Raw genomic sequence first — 6,000 nt, 5'->3', positions numbered from 1 at the left:
CGGCATGTCCATGAGTGTATTCTGGACATCGGCCGAAAAGTTGGCGGACCTCAACCAGGCATGGCGACGAATCGCCACTGTCGTTGCCATCACTCTGCCCAGTGAGTCGGTGGTATCCAGCCCACACCGGATGGAAAAACGTGCCACATCTCGACCCTCCGCAAGGGCTTGGGCGAGTTTTGCCTTGACCTCTGCCGGGCAGTCTGGCAGCACGTTTGCGACCGTGTCCCACAGAGAGTGGGTGTAGCAGCCCAAGAGGCACGCGGTGTTGGAAGACCGCAGTCCCAAACTCAGGGAGAATACCTTTTTGCCGTATTGCTCGTACCTCTTGGATTCCCGATCTGGCGGAGCCGTCAGGAATGCGGTTTGGGAGTTGGAGGCCTGGATGACCAGGCTCTCGGGGGTGGGATGGGTGGACAGGAAACCAGGGTCGCCCGGGCCGGGTGGTGGCGTCTGGCCACATTCCGATCTACAGGCGGACCTGTAGCGGGCCTGGATCAAGTGTCCAAAAGAACGTCAGTCAAGGCCTCATTAAACAGCAGCAGAGGCTCAGCCAAGCTTGACTGCCGTTGAAGGACCTCAGTGAGGAAGTTAGTCCTCACGGCCGCGACGGGGAGCTCAAGGTCCAAGGCCCTGGCCGCCCGCGTCAACACCACACTGTAGGTTGTCCCCTCCTCCGTAGCCACGGTAGGGGTGAGACAAAAACAGTTTCTGGCGAAGTGTCCAGACCACTGGCATCCCCAAGTTCACCTGTCCAGTCCTGCTGGGACTGACAATCACGTGTCAGAGGGTCCTCCGACCCCTCCCAATACACCTCATCACCCATTTCCTGATAATCGGGGTTGTCAAAGGATGGGGCCGGTTCGTTGAAGTAGAACTCTCCAAGCGGCGTCGAGAGCGGCGCTGCTCCGATGCCGGAACCGGATCGAGGGAGGCATAGGGGACGGCAGCGCCAGAGGCGACACCGGTGAGGTAGTCAGGCCAACCGGCGACGACCCGGATCTGGAAGCAGATCCAGCGGGGCCCTGCGGCGCCGAAGCACCCGACCCGCTGGGGCCCCCAGACGGGTCCGCTGGGCCCGAAGGCACCGCAGAGCCCGGAGGAGAGAGAGACCTCATGGCCATGAGTAAGCTACGGCGACGGGTGTTGCCCAGGGTCCGGAGGGTATGTAGCAGGCCGCGACTCTGACAATAGCCGCGTGGGCGGTGTGACCTGAACCCCCGGCCGCGTCACACGAGCGTCGCGGGGTGGTGGTGGGGGTTGGAAGTCAGAAGAGCGAGGACGTCTCAGACTTCTTGTGCTTACCGGACATCTTCGAGCCCGAAGACCGATGGTGACTCCCCGAGCAATGATGACTCCGACCCCGCGACCAGTCCCTCGACCTCCGTCCGGACCAGAACCTCTCGCGGCGCGGGGCCTACTGCCGGAGCTTGAGCCTAGCTTTCAACGTCAGGGCTCGGCAGTCAGGGCAGGCCTTGTCGTCATGGTCGAAGCAGAGACAGTGAAGGCACCGGCGGTGAGGGTCGGTAACCAACATCAGTTGGTCGCAGTCCTCACAGGGTTTAAATTCAGGCATCCCTACCGGCACCGTTCGGAGTCGAAAGACTTTGAAAAATGATCAAAAAAGTTAGTCAGACCCCCAAGGATATAGCGGCATGGATTAACAAGTTTAGCGGCACAAAAATGAAAATTTCGCAGCAATTTTGCGGCATTTTATGTGGCCATTTTTCCTACAACAAACACAAATATCTTAGCTTCATGTTGTTAAATAACTCAAAAAACTATGTATATTTGATTTATTTACAATGTAGACACTTTGTTTGGCTTCAAGGCTACATATAGGACATAAACATGTTAATGAATAAATGCCCCAAAAGCACTGCCCCCCAGGGCCCGCCACACACTGGGCACGCAGCTGGCCCACCAAGAAACAATTGTAAAAAACGCATTTGTCACAACTCAAGCACATTGCAGTCCCTGGTTTTATCTCCCTGACCACCCTCCCCCATGTTGCTGCCTCAGACCTCCCTTGGAGCTAGTCGTTGGAATGAATTCTGCTCCATGCTCCGCTCATGTGTCACTTGAAACACTGACCCCAGCACTGGGCAATTAAGTATACCATCGCTCTACTAGCTGAACTGTAAACTGCTCTTGGTGGCCTGATCCCGGAAGTGATGGTTTGATACTCATCACGTGACCAGTTATTGGGCGATATAAAACATTTGAGTTTTAGGGCTTTCAGTTTCCACCATAAGCACAACGCCCACGTATCCTTTCCTTTGAAAGGGCATATAGCCTCTCACACAAACACATGCACCCTTCAGCAACCGATGTCTCTGATGAGGTGTTCCTCAGACACAGATGAGGTCTTTGAAGTAAGTATGTATGTGTACTGTATTCTTCCCGCCAGCTTCCTTATTTGGCCTGTCTTTTAATTTTGCTAGCCTGTCTCTTGAAGGGATACGTTAAGACGTGTCGCACATTGGCTTTTAACCACCCCTCCCTCTGCTGAGTGCTGCATTAAAAACTCAAAGTTACTAGTTGGGACACCGGTTCTCCCTTATGGTCTCAGTAGGATTTTAAATTTAAGTAGGTAAATGAAGTGACACTCTGAGTGGAATCCCCTGGAGCCGCCTGGAATTAAGTCAATGTAAGAACTTAGGGTCTTTTTCACCTCGTGCCCATGTCTCCTAAAATATTATTTGTGGGTCCTGATGAGGTCGCAATCTACCTTACACGTCCCCTTGTGCACACGTCTTTCGGCAGTCTTTGTGTCAAAATTAAGATGTCACTGGATTTGAAATCTCATAACCTTTCATTAGCCATCCATTTCTATTTTTTTTATATTTAGCAGATGCGTTCAGTTACTTAAGGTGATCGACCTCGCTGGGCGACTGGAGGTTCTCATGCAAAAGCCTACTATATAGATGTCACCAGCTCAGACCAGCCTGCAACTCAGTCGAGGACTTCTTTGTGCGACCAAATTCAGCCAGAGCTTTGAAAAAAAAATCCAAAATTTGAAGGAAAAAAAGCTAGGAGTTGTTTTAGAAGGCAACCGCCCCTCCCCCCTCCAGCCCTACCTTCTCTTTCCAGCAAGGAAACACTTTCTGCGGGACAGAGATAGAATCTCGCAAGTAAGGACTGTAGCGGTGAAGATGGACGAGGAAGTAACGACAATACCGTTACTCCCTCTCTTTCATAACCTTACTTCATCTTAGCTTCTCCCTCCCGGACTCACTCTAGCGCCCTTGCTTCTTTTTACTTGCTTACCATGCTGCTTTTCTTCCTCTCTCCCAGTTAGTCAATATCCCTCTCCTTTTGAATTCCTCTTTCCCATGGGCATAGCTTCCCTTGGTGCAGCGGGTGCAGTGGCACCGGGGCCAAAAGGCCTTCAGGGCCCACTTAACCCGGATTATTGCTGTATTTCACATTTCAGACAGTGGCAGGGGCCCATTTACTTCCAGACACTCGCCATGTCACTCCTCCCGCCCTCTTTTCGTTCACCCTCGCATTCTTTCACTCACCTTTTCCCTGCCCCCACTCAATCCACAGTGCATTTCTCCTCTCCCTTTCTATCTCTCATCACTTTCACCCTCTCCATCACTCTCACCACCTGCAAACAACCCCTCTCTCCCTTCTGTCTGATTCTCCATCACCCCTCCTCTCCATCTGCCTTCACTCTCGTCTCTCTCATCCTCTCCCCTGGTTTCCTCCCACCCCCCTCTTTGTTCCAGCTAAGGAGTCCTGCTGTGTCCTTCACCTCCTGCTGTGTCCTTCACCTCACCTTGACACTGTCCAGTTACTGCTTCAGTCATCACAGTATCCATATCCCAGATAATCTCCCTGCTGCTTCTACCTCCTCTCCCTCATTGACCCCTCCCGACCCTCTGCTGCCCACGTCTGGTGAGCAGCACTCAGCTCCTCCAGATATGAGTGGAAGGGGGCGCTCTCCTGGGACAGATCCCACCCCTCGCCGCCCCCGCCGGGGAACATGGTGCAGCCTGTGCCATCTAGGCAGGTACAGAGGCTCGCGCAGTTGGGCCCCTGCTGCTGAGAGCCCACATGCAGGGCTTTTAAGTGGGGTTAAAAAAAAAGGCAGCCAGTCCGAGACTCCATCATAATCCCAGTTTCCAAGCTGCAGCTCCTTCACTAACACCTAAAGGCAGCAACAGTCCATGCAGTGCCGATTTCGCGGGCACTTTTGTAAAAATCACGGCATTTTTCCAAAAGTGCCGATTTCACTGCATATCGCGAAATCCTGGAGGGTCTGGTTAGTCAAAAAATTGACTATGGGTACCACTTTTTCCGGATCTGCGCTGCTGGCGCGGAAAAAAGAACTGACATCAGTGCGGAAGGGTGGCATCTAAGTACTCCGGCGACATCTTCCCGGCGCCAACACCGAACACAGAGCCGCAGACGACGCCTACCGACGTGCAAGGGTACTGCTACGCAAAAGTTTACGGATCCAGTCTGACACCTGGGGATATTCTAAGGTAAGGAATCTAATACTAACCCGTTTCTTTCAGATACAACTTTTGGGAATGGACAAGAGCATGCAGGTCTCTGCTGGACTGTCACATAAGAAAGGCCAACACCAGCACTGCTTGCCTGAGCTGGCACAGACATTACAGAACTACCAGGAAGTCCTAGGTCTTTCTCTTCAGGGCCTGGTGTTGCTCACTCCTATTCTCAATCACCCACACACAGCAAATTAAATAAGGTTGCCCTGGATAAACAGGAGAGCCCATTTCTATGAGGGGCAGCCACAGTGAACCCTGGGCATTTGCGTATGCTTTCCTCAAACTACTCACTAAAAGTGTATGGCAGAGGATAAAGACCAGTCCACATGTGGTGATTATACCAGTGGCACCAACTTGCCGATATTGGTTTGTGGATCCATTAAAATGATATCACAAGTACCACAGGCAGCAACACAAGAAGACATCCTGACCAATAAGGAAGGTTACTGTGCTCTTCTTAGCTACCATACAAGTTAATGCAAAATTACCAAGAACTCCTTTTTTCACATTGTTCTGTCAGTAGTGAGGCTGGATATCCTAACAGCTGACTCAGGCTGTGATTCTGTCATTATTCCAAGCCAAAAGATACGCTGCTCTGGTAGAGGATAGGACTTCTATCATCTGACTTGCTTAAGTGTGCTGCTGGAAACCTGAAATCCCCTTGGTTGCATCTTGAAACGGGTCTTGCAATTCCTCACAGATCAAGTAAAAAAAAAAAAGTCAACATGCACCAGCTCACTCTAAGGAGGCACAAATGAGCTTCTGAGAACTCATTGATTCTAGCTTAGGGGTCTCCAACTTTTAGTAATAAGAGCTAATAATGTTCCATTAAACTCATAAGCCACAAATATTCAAGGTCACAGTAATGATGGGGAGGACTTAATTATGTACCGGATTTACTAAATTATGCAGCAAGAAAAGTTATTCAACATAACACTGCACATACTTTGATCATGTGAGCTTATTATTTTGTCATTTGTATGTTTTAACACTTTCTGGGCAAAGGTTTCCCCTCGGGAGTAAAAATCGGACACCAAAATACAGCAATAAGCAAAAGAAAAGGGGACTGGGTTAGTGGATTAGTCCACCTTTGCAAACAGCTTTCCACCAAGAAGCAACACATGCTACTGAGTTATTTTTGTAATTTTTGCTCCATCTGAGCTAGAAACTATTTTTTGGGGTTGAAATGTGGAGAATGTACATGATGGATGTTGTGGCAATTGAAGCAAACCCATATTATGCCAAAAATGCAGATAGAGCAAAATTGCATAATTCCAGTTTCCCTGCCTATATTAGAAATGCAATAGTAACCAAATCAGAAAAGATTAATCTAGTAGCCACTGTATACAAGATTACCAGCAGCAATCACCCCAGTCATTCAGGCACAGCAGGCAGCATCAACGTAAAAAATTATTGCTCAATGTGGAATGTCTAAATGGGTAATACAAAATTGCCATACCCGCAATGCCCACATCAACAA

This window comes from Lissotriton vulgaris, chromosome 7 (genome assembly GCF_964263255.1).
Source record: "Lissotriton vulgaris chromosome 7, aLisVul1.2, whole genome shotgun sequence".
Lineage (NCBI taxonomy): Eukaryota > Metazoa > Chordata > Amphibia > Caudata > Salamandridae > Lissotriton > Lissotriton vulgaris.
This window is presented reverse-complemented; position numbering follows the sequence as displayed.